The 12,913-nt window shown below is 39.1% G+C and overlaps 1 long non-coding RNA gene across 1 annotated transcript; it reads right to left on the reverse strand.

Moving 5' to 3' along the window:
* Positions 1 to 10,776: 10,776 nt before the first annotated feature.
* On the reverse strand, positions 10,777 to 12,379 carry LOC124119037. Its single transcript, XR_006858575.1, has 2 exons — positions 12,230 to 12,379; positions 10,777 to 10,870 (listed from the first exon to the last, which is right to left on the reverse strand). It is a non-coding gene; the product is annotated as an uncharacterized LOC124119037 (long non-coding RNA).
* Between the last annotated feature and the right edge of the window lie 534 nt (positions 12,380 to 12,913).

Here is a 12,913-nt window from a genome sequence, read left to right on the forward strand (position 1 = left end):
CAGATCTGGACACCATGACACCATTAATATACCATGTCAGGACACCATCAAGACACATCAGGACACCATCAAGACACATCGGGACACCATAAAGACGCCATGTCAGGAAACCATGAGGACACATCAGGGCACCGTCAGGACACATCTGGACACCATCGAGACACATCAGAGCACAATCGAGACACATCTGGAAACCATCAAGACACATCTGGACATCATCAAGACACATCAGATCACCATCGAGGCACATCTAGATACCATGAGGACACTCCTATACTTTACACAAGTCACTAACTAGCCTTCAATCAAGTCGCCCAGAACTTCCCTCATCAATAGTCCTCTACTATGTCAGCAAATTGGTCTTTGAAGTATTCCCCTCTCAACCAACTCAAATATACCATGCTTTGACAAATTCATTAAGAATATTCTGACTTCACTTTGATGAGCTTGGTAATAAAAGCCTGATTGTAATGAACAATCTAGAAGTAGCCCATGTCTTAGGAGCTGATCGTGGTGGAGCCTTGAGCTGCTGTGATTCCATCCATGATCCTCAAAATTCTTCACCAGCAAAGATCGGTTAGTCTACGCAATCCAATATTGACTTTGTCAGAAACTCATAAAACCCACGACACTTTCCTTAGACCCCAGAACGCGCACATGCTTTGATAATTGAAAATATTTCATTTTGCTTATCTTTGGAAGTGATGAAAGTATTTCAATGAAATCAGGGCTCGGAGGTGAAGCATTTGGCTAATCAACCATGTTGCCAATGCTTTTATGTTGCTTTGATCGCTCAGTTCTCAACACTTCTTAACCCAGTCAGGAATTGTCATGCAATACTGCTAAAATCTATAAATATTTTGTGAGGTGCCTTGTTTGTGCTTAGATTACTTGTTGAAGATTAGAAGCTGATATTTGATGCCTACAAATTGGATATTATGAATATTTGATTTGAGTTTACAGAGAACAGTTCTGCTCTATAATTGATTATTGCCATGTGAGTGAGTGCATGCATGAGTGAGTCAGTGAGGGAGGTTTGGATTGGTGGGTAGGTGAGAGATGGTTTCATGAGTGAGTTGGTAACAGAATGTTTGTCTAAACCACATCAATATTCCTGCTTTATCCATGTAGTGATTACTTGAGATGGGGCCAGGCACATCATGGTTGATAGTATAAGCAACAGTGTATCATAGCACAGTCACTCGCTAGCGGCCAGCTCACGTATTGTAACCTCCTCATACAAACTTTGGTATGGGCAATGTTAGCCTTGTGATTACAACATTCGCTCGTCATGCCAAAGTCTTGGGATCATATGCCACATGTGTACAATGTGTGAAGCCCATTTCTGGTGTCCCCTGCTGTGATATTGCTGAAATATTAGTAAAAGCCACTCAACAAACTTTAGTTTGAACTGTCTGAAATAACTGCCTGCCCCCCTGCCCCCCTGCCCCCCTAACCGTGGCTGGTAACTTTTCTGTCAGGCTGCATGAAATGTTCCTTCACCTGCCCGACAGACTGGCAGATAATTTTAGGACTATTTAGGTTTTTCAGTTTAATTATAACTCCTTGCAGATTCTCAATTAATTGTTTGCATTATTTCAACTGAATCAAGGCGTGATTGGTCTGTTTTATCTTCTAGGGCTGGGACAAGTCCAAATTTACTACCTGGGTGTTGGAGGACATACACCTTATGCATGATTGACTTACACCTCATGTATAAAGACTTACACTTTATGAATGAAAACTTACACCTTATGTATGAAGACTTACACCTTATGTATGAATGACTTACACCTCATGTATGAAGACTTACAATTTATGAATGAAGACTTACACCTTATGTATGAATGACTTACACCTCATGTATGGAGACTTACACCTTATGTATGAAAGACTTACACCTTATGTATGAAGACTTACACCTTATGTATGAAGACTTACACCTTATGTATGAATGACTTACACCTCATGTATGGAGACTTACACTTTATGAATGAAGACTTACACCTTATGTATGAAGACTTAAACCTTATGTATGGAGATTACACCTTATGTATGAATGACTTACACCTTATGTATGAAGACTTACACCTTATGTATGAAGACTAACACCTTATGTATGAAGACTTACACCTTATGTATGAAGACTTACACCTTATGTATGAAGACTAACACCTTATGTATGAAGACTTACACCTTATGTATGAAGACTTACACCTTATGTATGAAGACTTACACCTCATGTATAAAGACTTACACCTTATGTATGAAGACTTACACCTTATGTATGAAGACTTACACCTTATGTATGGAGACTTACACCTTATGTATGAATGACTTACACCTCATGTATGAAGACTTACACCTCATGTATGAAGACTTACACCTTATGTATGAAGACTTACACCTTATGTATGAAGACTTACACCTTATGTATGAAGACTTACACCTCATGTATGAAGACTTACACCTTATGTATGGAGACTTACACCTTATGTATGAATGACTTACACCTCATGTATGAAGACTTACACCTTATGTATGAAGACTTACACCTTATGTATGAAGACTTACACTTTATGAATGAAGACTTACACCTTATGTATGAAGACTTACACTTTATGAATGAAGACTTACACCTTATGTATGGAGACTTACACCTTATGTATAAAGACTTACACCTTATGTATAAAGACTTACACTTTATGAATGAAGACTTACACCTTATGTATGAATGACTTACACCTCATGTATAAAGACTTACACCTTATGTATAAAGACTTACACTTTATGAATGAAGACTTACACCTTATGTATGAAGACTTACACTTTATGAATGAAGACTTACACCTTATGTATGGAGACTTACACCTATGTATAAAGACTTACACCTTATGTATGAAGACTTACACCTCATGTATGAAGACTTACACCTTATGTATGAATGACTTACACCTCATGTATGAAGACTTACACCTCAAGTATGAAGACTTACACCTTATGTATGAAGACTTACACCTTATGTATGAATGACTTACACCTCATGTATGAAGACTTACACCTCATGTATGGAGACTTACACCTCATGTATGGAGACTTACACGTTATGTATGAAGACTTACACCTTATGTATGAATGACTTACACCTCATGTATGAAGACTTACACCTTATGTATGAAGACTTACACCTTATGTATGAATGTCTTACACCTCATGTATGGAGACTTACACCTTATGTATGAAGACTTACACCTTATGTATGAAGACTTACACCTTATGTATGAATGACTTACACTTTATGAATGAAGACATACACTTTATGAATGAAGACTTACACCTTATGTATGAAGACTTACACCTTATGTATGAATGACATACCCCATAATAACTTACACCTTATGTATCAATCCCTCAGGTATTTTTTCTCAATTTGTGATCGGGGTAGTGTGTGACCAGCTCCAATCAACTTGTCCCCCCTCCCCCAGCTTCTTTTCAAAGCCTGGCTCTACTTCTGTGACTCATCCATAAAAGATGGAACTAAATTTGTCAGTCCTAAATCAACAAATACAATTGGAATGATGTCTGTCTCCCAGAAAACTGACGCCATCAGACAGGGTGGGACCGATATTGCTGCTAATTTGGACAGTGCATGGTTAGGTTAGTTGTCTGGCAACTATTACAAGGCTTTTACATGTTTTATTTACCTCCACCTGGTACAGTCATAGAATTTTTCTAGAAATGGATAGTCAGAGAAAATTGCTCTTTGCAAAAAAAACGCCTCTTTGTCGTAAGTTTACCGGTAATTATTATGCCAGTGTTACAACCAGCCTCCCCGACAGTGCCTCGGCTCTCTCATTACACCGGAGCAAGAAACAGTCTGGCTTCAACACAGCAACTAGAAACACATCAGCTCTGCTTAAACACAAATTACTTTCTACATGTATGTGAAGTAAAAACTCCCTTTGCTCTTGTTAATCTTTTGCCACCTCATCAGTAGCATCATTGTTGAGGATGTTGACTTCTGAGTCAGGACATTCCATCAGCAGTTTATCGGTTGAACACTCATCCCTCGCTCACTCACTCACTCATATCTTCCCATTGATACACCAAAGTGCCTAATAAACCTGCTGCGTGCCAAATAATGACCCACAGAGCTGAATAATGTCCCACAGTGCTGAATAATGTCCCACAGTGCTGAATAATGCCCCAGAGTACTGAATAATGCCCCACAGTACTGAATAATGCCCCACAGTGAAAAATAATGCCCCACAGTACTCAATAATGCCCCAAAGTGCTGGATAATGCCCACAGTACTGAATAATCCCCCAGAGTACTGAATAATGCCCACAGGACTGAATAATGCCCCCAGCACTGAATAATGCCCACAGCACTGAATAATGCCCCACAGTGCTGAATAATGCCCACAGTGCTGGATAATGCCCACAGTACTGAATAATGCCCCAGAGTACTGAATAATGCCCACAGGACTGAATAATGCCCACAGGACTGAATAATGCCCACAGTACTGAATAATTCCCACAGTACTGAATAATGCCCACAGTACTGAATAATGCCCACAGTACTGAATAATGCCCCAGAGTACTGAATAATGCCCACAGTACTGAATAATGCCCCAGAGTACTGAATAATGCCCACAGTACTGAATAATGCCCACAGTACTGAATAATGCCCCAGAGTACTGAATAATGCCCACAGTACTGAATAATGCCCCAGAGTACTGAATAATGCCCACAGGACTGAATAATGCCCACAGCACTGAATAATGCCCACAGTACTGAATAATGCCCCACAGTGAAAAATAATGCCCCACAGTACTCAATAATGCCCCAGAGTACTGAATAATGCCCACAGGACTGAATAATGCCCCAGAGTACTGAATAATGCCCACAGCACTGAAGAATGCCCACAGCATTGAATAATGCCCACAGTACTGAATAATGCCCCAGAGTACTGAATAATGCCCACAGTACTGAATAATGCCCCAGAGTACTGAATAATGCCCACAGTACTGAATAATGCCCCAGAGTACTGAATAATGCCCACAGGACTGAATAATGCCCACAGCACTGAATAATGCCCACAGTACTGAATAATGCCCCACAGTGAAAAATAATGCCCCACAGTACTCAATAATGCCCCAGAGTACTGAATAATGCCCACAGGACTGAATAATGCCCACAGGACTGAATAATGCCCACAGCACTGAATAATGCCCACAGCATTGAATAATGCCCCACAGTGCTGAATAATGCCCACAGCGCTTAATAATACCCCACAGTGCTTAAGAATACCTCACTGTGATGAATAATTCCCACAGTGCTGAATAATGCGCCACTGTTTTTAAGTGTTCAATTAGGAGATAAACATACTGTGTTTTCAATGCAGAGTGAGGATACCTGTTTAACAGCGATAAATTGAATTCGGAACCGAACGCGAACTCTTTGGTGTTAGCAAGTTTACTGATTGAAGCGGCATGGGTTGAGTACAGTGTTTTGAGTAGGTTGTCTTTCAGAATTTACGGAATCACTGACAACGGCCTGTAAACAAAATATGGCGCTGTATATACTCAATCAGTTTGTTTACACCGTAATACTTTACTCGTACATATGACAGGGGCTGAAAGCATGTAGCACAGCTTCTTCATAAGCTAACATGAGGTGGGAACCCCTAAAGAAAACTAAGTATGTCTTGCAAATGTTTTGGTCTACAGCACATGTCACTGATGACGTAACATCACTCATTGTAATGCAAAAGATATGACGACACAGTCGTATATAGAAAAATGCCAAATAGCAAGCCCTCTGTTGTCCTCAAAATTTGAAAAAGTCATACTCTTTGCAGATTTCCGTTTTCTGTATGAAATGTATTGCCACTCATCCTTGGAATATTGTAGTGAATGCAACTTTGCATTTTTCAGCCTATAATTGTACATACAATTATTTAAATATGCCTACCAACTGTGACTGTAAAAGAAGTACTCTTTTCAAAATATTAGCTTCTGCAGTGATGTGGCTGTCAAATCGGCTGTTTCAATCAGAGGGGTTTATTGTGATTTGATACCTGGGATTGACCAATCAAAATTGAGTATTTTCCAAATTCATGGTAGAATGATGAATTGATGAGGGACCCACAATAACCAACAGGGCTCAACAATGCTTCATAGTGATCAACAATGCTTCATAGTGCTTCTCAGTGCTTCATAATGCTTCTCAGTGCTTCACAATGCTTCACAGTGTTTCATAGTACTTCAGGGGCGATCGGGTAGCCTCGTGGTTAAAGCGTTCGCTTGTCACACCGAAGACCCGGGTTCAATTCCCGATATGGGTACAATGTGTAAAGCCCATTTCTGGTGTCCCCTGCAGTGATATTGCTGGAATATTGCTAAAAGCGGCATAAAACCATACTCACTCACTTATTCTTTATAATGCTTCATAATGCTTCATAGTGCTTCTGAGTGATTTATAGTGCTTCATAGTGCCCAGTATGCTCAGTTATGTCAAAATAGTGTCCCTCAGCAATACATGGTACACAGCACATACATTACACTCCATTGGATGCTTGCCACCCATTACAAGACAGTGAGATGAAGACGAAGGGGGAAGCTCCAGCACCTTCTGTAGTCCATGCACAACACCGACCATGGCCGCCTCATTCTGTGACAGCCATGAAGATACATGTGTGTTGAAGCCCACTTTGTTACAAACAATTCCCCCTCACATGTTCTGCAGTTACAATACATCAGCTTAAATTAAACACAGCTTTTGATCGTGCAAAGCTAAAAACCACCCTGAATTTGTAGACAGAATGTTCTCTGTCAGCTGCATCCTATACAGAAGCTCATAGATTCTGGTAGTAGTGGTCTGTGTTCCTTAAAGGGGCAGTTTGATGGCTATACAACAGGTCCGGAGGTAGAAAATGTTTCTTGACTTCTTTGTTTGTCTTGGGTTTAACCTTCATATTTTTATTTGAATCAGCATTCCAAATAGAAATTTATTTGTGTCCTATCTTCCCCATTGCTGAGTCCCGAATACCCTGAAAATAGACCCCGATTCCGATGTACCAAAAGGGGATGGCAGCTTCAGATATTATAGACCAATCTGTCATGAATTCATGTTGGAAATTATGAGAATAATTCACTTTGACATAACCACCCGTGAAGATCCAGGGTAGAATAGGTCTTCAGCAACCCATGCTTGTCCCCCGTGAAGATCTGGGGTAGAATAGGTCTTCAGCTTCCCATTCTTGTACCCCGTGAAGATCCAGGTAGAATAGGTCTTCAGCTACCCATTCTTGTACCCCGTGAAGATCTGGGGTAGAATAGGTCTTCAGTTTCCCATTCTTGTACCCCGTGAAGATCCGGGTAGAATAGGTCTTCAGCTACCCATTCTTGTACCCTGTGAAGATCCGGGGTAGAATAGGTCTCCAGCAACCCATCTTGTACCCCGTGAAGATCCGGGTAGAATAGGTCTTCAGCAACCCATGCTTGTACCCCGTGAAGATCCGGGTTAGAATAGGTCTTCAGCAACCCATGCTTGTACCCCGTGAAGATCCAGGGTAGAATAGGTCTTCAGCAACCCATGCTTGTACCCCGTGAAGGTCTGGGATAGAATAGGTCTCCAGCAACCCATGCTTATAGTAAAAGGCAACTATGCTTGTCTTAAAAGGCGACTAACGGGATCAGGCTCACTGACTTGGTTGAAGCATGTCAGCGATCCCAATTGCGGGGATAGATGCTCATGGCATCAATCACTGGATTGTCTGGTCGAGACTTGATTATTTACAGACTGCCATCATATAGCTGGACTACTGCTGAGTGCGGCGTTAAACAACCAACCAACCAACCAACCAACTTGGACATGAGTATACAGAATACGTTTGGTCTACAACATTGAGATATAGAGAATCTCACCCAAGTGTCTTTTGATATGAAATATATCAACACAAGTTGATAAAAGCTGTTGATAGATTTGATATCAAAAGACACCTGGGATGAGATTTTATTTATCATCCAACATCATTCTTCCAACTTTTTCAGTTTGTAGACAGTAATAAGCCGTTTCTTAAGTGTAAAAAGTACTGCTAACAGTTTTAGTAGCAGAGCCATTAGTGATGTCATTTCATTATGACATCACAATGGTCTACAAAGCATTGTGATGCAATTTCATTGCAGAGATGTCTACAATGTAGATATTGCTTGATCTGACCCAAGCTATATCTCCTATGGGAGCCAGTTTTGGATGATAAAATGCATTGTGCCACTGTGATAACCAAGATCTGGTTGTAATATTTCCCCTTGGAATGCACCCTCACACGCTCCCACTCACATTCTTCAATTGTCCTTACCAAGTATAGTCTGGAAGGTAATTTAGGGTGCCAACGTTTACTACAATATCTGAAAAACTATTGGACCTACTCCAGTCCTAAAGCATCATTAAACCCAACTCACTCACTTTGTATCTTGGGTATCATATACACCTCCCTTTTTCAAAATCCAACAGTATTTACAATTGTATAGAATCAATATATACAAAGAAGAATCAAGACCATCAATGTTGTAGAATGATGTAGATATATGTGCAAGAAACATTATCTTATCTCCTTGATTTCTGTATGGAGCTTTAAATAATTGTTTGTTAAAATGTCTGGCAGCTGCAGGACGAAAACCGCTGAAGGAATGAAGCCTTGGCATGTGGTCAAAAGTGTTTCAATAGTGTTTAAGTTTTAGCTTGTAACATATAGTCTGGAAGGTAATTTAAGGTACCGACATTTACTACAATATCTGAAAAACTATCTGACCTACTCCAGTCAAAGTTGGTATGAGATTATTAAACAGTCATACATACCCAGATAGCAGTCAGACGTTGGGCCAACGTTGGGCCAACGTTATCACTTACGTTGGGCCAACGTTGGCTATCAACGTTGGCCCAACGTCATTTTGACCGGCGGCCAAACGTTGGGCCAACGTTTCTTTGCCAACGTTGGGCCAACGTTGACCCAACGTTGGGACAACGATGTTCAGCCAACGTTGGACCAACGTTGGGCCGCCGGTCAAAATGACGTTGGGCCAACGTTGATAGCCAACGTAGACCCAAAGTTGATGGCCAACGTTGGCCCAACGTTAGATTACGCCTTTTTTATTCCTCACTACCTCCCAGGCTGCCTGAAATGTTTGTACCGGTCTTGTTAAGACATCAGGTAACAAGCAATACGTTCTGCAAGCTAAATTCATTCTGAACACTATCCATGAAAGAGCATGCCAATGAAATTTGCTCTCTTCTGGCAGGGTACCTCAGCATGCATAGTTTGAAATATGGCCAAGAAAAAAATTCAAAATGTTCTAAAATACATGTACAATTTAGTGATATAATATTTACTTTCCCCAAAACTTTTCAAGACATTGTGCAAATTGTTCACAAATTTTTCAACACTATTAAAAGATATATGATTTTCCCATGAGTTTGCAAACTAAAAACCATCACCCAGCAGACAATAAGCCCGGCACAAATTGAAACATTTAATATTTCTTGGCCTTACCCCATACCTTCAGCACTGAGGAGCAACGCTGAGACAAGCTAAATAGTCCATGCTTCAGATGTCCTATGATCCATATCCTTGATCCATTAAAAAATATGACAGCAACAAAGGGACAATAAAATTCTGGTTTCAGTGACCTTTATTTATTAGTTAAATGTCAAGTCAGAACTTGGGCTGAGTGGTTGAGGAGCCTTTTCAACCATCAGATGTAGAGTGAGAAGAACTTATCACAGCGATGATCTTCAACTGTATCCATGGTCTTTCCCAATTGTGCCTTGCTAACTGAATAAAAAAAACAATGACACAAATATAATAAAAATGACAAGGCAAGGAACATATTTTTGACATAAACAAATGGTTGCATTCCCCCAAATAATAATGTGATGTCTGAAAAAAGTTTCAGCAATGCTACCTCCACCCTCCAAGTCATAAAACTGTTAAAAACGGGGAAGGCAGCATGGACAGTAATACCATAATGCTCTTGGATCATACATAGGCAGAAAAGCTATTGACACTGAAATGAACAAGGGTAACGACTCATTCATTTTTCAAAGGTCAAAACATGGAAAAAGCATAATTATCAAAATCAAACTTTGCACTGCACTTCTCCTATTGGAATAGAAACCAATCCAAATTGGAAAAGAATCCATGTATTTCTTTTCAAGTTATAGGTTGCACAAATGTTGAAGAAAATAATTCTAAGTTCAAAACATGTAAAAAAATCATACTGTTTTATAAAAATACCCATATCAAAATCAACCTTTGCCATGCATCTCTCCAATTAATATAAAAAGTGTTCCTTAAATTTGGACAGAATCCATGTAGTAGTTCTCAAATTATAGGTAGCACAATAGTTGAAGTAAACAATATTCTAAGTTCAAAACATGAAAAAAGTTATATTTTCTTAGAAAATACACTAATCAAAACCAAACTACGCACTGCACCTCTCCTATGGGTATAGAAACTGTACTCCTAATTGGAAAAGAATCCATGAAGTAGTGTTCAAGTGATAGGTCGCACAAAGGTTGAAATAAAAAGAAATATTCAAAGTTAAAAACATTAAAAGAATCATATTTCTCTCAGAATATATACATATCAAAATCAAACTTTGCACTGCACTCACACACAAAAATGTCTTTGGAATGAAGGACGGATGGATAAACTTTATCAACCCGCCCTGTTAGATTGGGGCATAATTAAGAATCATCTACATTTTTATTATTGAAGATGTTTGTATATATTATTGCATCATGCATACCTTTCTGGCTGTGATGTACTTTAAACAAATATGCTTCCCCAATACTGTAAACTCCACCTGAAAGAAAAATAGAAACCTCAAAGTATCACATTCTCAAATAAACCAGCAGAGATAAATCTCATTTACTAACAGTATGTCGTCAGCGGTGTTAATTTTGGCAAAAAGTTTCATCAGCCAATAGAAATCAACTGTAATTATTCAAAAGCAGTAACTTTGCCTTTCTGCATTGCAAATGCAAAATAGCATATGTTGGCAGAGTTTCTAAAATCTGATGTGAAAAATAAACAAATAAATGAAAAATATATATTTCCAAATAAAATAAATAGTTCTCATGTTGCAAGCATGAGTGTTGAATATGATTATGAACTGAACTTCCAATCAGTTACAGAACTGTTAACACTTTGTGGCATTTAATTAAAAACGTGATTATAGATTCTATTTAATTTTTTTTTAAATAACACCAATATTTTACATATTAATATGCCAGGATATTTATAAATGTTCTAACATTTACAGAGATAGTGACGTTGGGAAAATTAACAAAATGCGATATCTGAGACAATATCAGACGAAGTTGAAATATCTCTGTAAATATTTATTGAAATATATTATTCTCAATCGGAAATGATTTAGTGACTATTTCGTACCCAATCTAATCCAATACGTTCCCTTAGTTTTAACCATAACTCCCCGTAGTAGTAAATCATTTCATAATATACACAAATAAATAATAATCAATCCCTTTCAAATAACAACAAACACGATCCCACGGCCACTGATTGGTGATCGAAAACTGAACTCGCGGTGTTGCCGACAACAAGGAAAAGCTCCATACATGGATCAGCAGGAGTCTGCATGGTATTATTACATTATGTACACGGAATGCTTTGAGTTTTAGAAGCCTCGTTCTCAGTTGTTCAGTGTAATTGATCTTTTTCACCGTAAAGTTAATTGTCACAAGCGATAACGAATTTCACCTTTTCAATTGAGTTTGCTTGTTATTTTTAAACATACGCGAGAATAGAAACAACCAGTATTCATTTACAAATACCATAGTCAGTAGTCATGTGGTTGCTCGCTGTCCGGTGACCTCCAACTGTTAGAAACAGCTAAGATCAACACTGCAACTTACGAGATACGGTGCACATTTCTTTGCACTATCTTGTCCTCTTGATGACGACAAAATTTATGATACGGACAAGCTCGATTATTTTGGGAAATGTTAATAATAATATGCTATATTTGCAAGCAATCAGAGTGACATATTCCTATTCGTCTTCGGTCATGAAGTTAGTGAACGTGGTGTTTTCAATTTCTGGAAAATAATTACTCGTGTTGATATTTCTGAATGAACAATGGTTGTTTTTTCTCGGGTACTGTTGGAACATTATATCAAGACATTAATTAAACACTTACCTCTATATATATTCGAAGAAAACAGTATTCCGATGATCGAGCCTGTGCTTGTGTCGTGTCGTCTGCTCGTCGAGAGGCGCAAAAACGCAGCGCCCTCTATGAGAAGTTGTCAATTAAGAGTAGCGCCCCTTGGAAATAATTTCCGAAAGCGACCTGACGTTGAAACAACGTTGGGCCAACGTATGAAATCCGACCGCGACATTGCCAACCTTTGCCAACGTTGGGCCAACGTCTGAATGCTAACTGGGTAACTGGAAATTACATTTAAAGACAATCAGTGCATGAATAAAAAATGGATATTACATTTAAAGACAATCAGTGCATGAATAAAAAATCTGTCTATTTAGCTATCACTGTTTCATCAACAACCAGACCTGTTCGTCACGGGTGGAATGAGCATTCATTGTAACAGCCATCTGCATAATGCTACCCGTGCGTCACAGGGCCATATGACACAGTTGAACCAATCAACTCAACTTGAAAGGGTGCACGGGAATCACGCACGCACGAATACGGTGTTAGCGTTGGGCGTCACAACGTGCGTGATTCCCGTGCACCCTTTCGAGTTGAGTTGATTGGTTTAGCTGTGTGAGGGAAATGTTTCCTAACTTACTTTGGATTTGCATTGTGAAATACTTTTTTGTTGCTGACCGTGACTCGGAGATGAAGTCTATTTCATTGTCT

Source organism: Haliotis rufescens, unplaced genomic scaffold, assembly GCF_023055435.1.
Source record: "Haliotis rufescens isolate VD_foot unplaced genomic scaffold, xgHalRufe1.0.p SCAF_13, whole genome shotgun sequence".
Classification (NCBI taxonomy): Eukaryota; Metazoa; Mollusca; class Gastropoda; order Lepetellida; family Haliotidae; genus Haliotis; species Haliotis rufescens.